The sequence below is a fragment of the Callorhinus ursinus genome, unplaced genomic scaffold, assembly GCF_003265705.2.
Source record: "Callorhinus ursinus isolate GAN/ISIS: 27379988/994484 unplaced genomic scaffold, GSC_fseal_2.0 scaffold366, whole genome shotgun sequence".
Lineage (NCBI taxonomy): Eukaryota > Metazoa > Chordata > Mammalia > Carnivora > Otariidae > Callorhinus > Callorhinus ursinus.
In genome coordinates this window covers 23,274-25,854 of record NW_027397421.1, presented here as the reverse complement: position 1 = coordinate 25,854, position 2,581 = coordinate 23,274, and the positions used below count along the sequence as shown (strand labels likewise).

The following is a 2,581-nucleotide window of genomic DNA, read 5'->3' as shown; positions in this document are numbered from 1 at the left end:
AGGATTGGGTGGAGTGTAGCTGGTCTGGCTCTTAGAGGAGCTAGCTAGCTACACAGGACTTCCCGCTGGCTGGGGGGCATATTGGACAACGGCATAGGAACACAGAGCTAGGCTTTTGAGGCCACATGTCAAAGGAGCGCATAAAATTTTAAGCCTTCCAATATAGGGCTATACCATGGGGAAAAAATACTGGTCAAATGGAAATACCCGGCTTTCCCTGTGGGTCCTGTTTGTGCAGAACCCAGGTCAGTAAGTGAGAAATTGTGAATGGCTGAAGATGGTTCTATTGATGCTGCAGGCTAAGCAGGAAAGACAGCTTACATTGAGCAGTCAGGACCATCACTGGAGCCTGAGGATATATTTCTGGCATCAGAGTTTTACAGGAAGCACCCATAAAAGATGAGGCCAAGTGCAAGGAAAGCTTCTTAGCAATCAAACCAAATCCAAGCACAATGTCTTGCCAGAGCAACAAGGAAATATTCAGATTTTATGAAAGCCTGCCTTCAGGAGGAGAAAATCCACTAAAGAATGAAACTGGATGGTTGACATCAATTTATCAAAACATTATAGGTAGCATAAGCACAAGAGAGAAAAAACCATTGAAACAAAGTAGAATCGGACTTGACATGGATAATAATTTGACCACATCAACACCAAGAGCAGGAGAAAAGGCTAACAGGCATCTCGAAACCTGGTGGTTATGAAACGACAAATCAGCACGTAAAGCAAAATGGAAAATAGAACATAATCCTTCCCTCTGGCAATCTCTGATGGACTATATTATTGGGTCCATATTTTCTCATGTCTTCCACTTTTTTTTTTTTTTACATTGAATAACTGACACATGAGAATCAGATTCTCTAGGACAGGCTGCACAACTGAAGAGATGGTAAAACCACTTGGTATGGAACAAGTGGGTAAGACCACTTCTGGTAGTACTGAATCAACTAATGGAGCAGTTAATTCAAATCAAGCTGTTCAAGTGAGGCTATCGGAGATGGTTTAGAAGAAGCAGAAGAAACAGTTCTTTGGGATATCTCACCCTTTAAGCCCCAGTAACTCTAGATAGCAGTTATTCATCAGCTCATGCAGAAGCCACCTATGAGTCAGACTGGAAAGTATTTGACCTTTATTATGTCATGCAATATGTTCTGCTACTAACAGAAGAACAACCTAATAGGAAATCTGCTTTTCTACTGAAAAAAAGAAGCACCCCAGAATTCTGCCTACTTTTAGATGTGTATAAAACACTACATGCCCAGTAGTCTAAAAGAGCCAGGAGATGCAGTCATTTCTAAGATATCATTGATCAGATTTCGGTTGGATTAAGATGATGCCTCCAGGAATCCAATGTCTCAGATTATAAGATTGCTCTTTTTAATATTCCTAAAACAGCGATAACGTCTAAATACGTTAGACTCTAAAAGGCAACTGATCAGGCACTGGCATTTCTGTGAACATTGTGTTCATTTACAAGGAACATATACAAAGGATTTATCCTTGAAAGACACCTTTCAAAAACTGTAATTGTTGACAAACCACTGCAAGCCTTTACATATCAGTTTTTTTTAATGGAATCATTATAGAAAGCTGGTTTGTAGATTAAAATCTCAATGTACTCCTAAAAGTGATTTCATTTCTGTAGAAGCTTGTAGTCTTGAATGAAGATTTTCAACCTCACATCAGAGGAAAATTTTGCTTGCATGATTTGCTGTCTCCAGATTAAATACAAATTCTTGTCAAATCAATTAAGGGAGAGAGAATACAGGGCCCTTTCCTTTTGGACTAAGGCAAAACATTGTTATTACCTTGAAATTATTCATTTTGTAGCCCATCTTGCTTTTCTGAATTGTGGCGGTCAGTGATAATCAATGGTTACAGAAAGAGACTTTATGCCAGATTGAATACATAGAGTAGGTAGGCTGAAACAAACAAGTCCTTGGAACTCATGCAACTCTGAAAATTTTATGTATGGAACATTTGTGGTTTATATAGAATTATGATTCTGCCACTAGTGCTTTTGACCTGTAGACACACAGGATTTTATAATTTAAAAAAAGATGAGATTGGACTTGTATTTCTTTGGTGTTCTAAGTGGATTTAAAACCACTTTTCTGTTACTTTAAGATTCTCATCTTAATAGAAATTGCCAATAAAAGTTGTTTTATTTTTCCTATTAGGGTTTATAACTATTTTTACATTTATTGACCTGCGTTAGATTAGAATTTCATTATGTGTTTTAGCTGAGGAAATTCATCACTATTTTAAAATGGTCAATTTTGTTTTTTACTATACACTTGAATGTCATTTGCCTACTTGTTCTGCCTGCATATTGTTTATTTAAAAATCATCTCTAATTTCAGTCTATGTAAGTTTCATTTAGAAAGATGTGCATTTACAATTTGTTTCCTAAGTATTTTACTGTAAGTGAAATCTTTTCAGAAATGAAGAGACTGAGTAGGTAAGAATGTATGAATAATACTCAAAAGATTTAAACCATTTTGATGACATATATCCCAAATGGTAATACGGGCACACAGATTTAATGGATAAAGGTATGCCTCAGACATCACTGTGCTTA

At 36.8% G+C, this 2,581-nt stretch overlaps 1 pseudogene; it reads left to right on the top strand.

The window, feature by feature from the left end:
* The first annotated feature begins 399 nt into the window (after positions 1 to 399).
* Positions 400 to 1,726, top strand: LOC112818405 (CTD small phosphatase-like protein 2 pseudogene; annotated as a pseudogene).
* Positions 1,727 to 2,581: the final 855 nt, after the last annotated feature.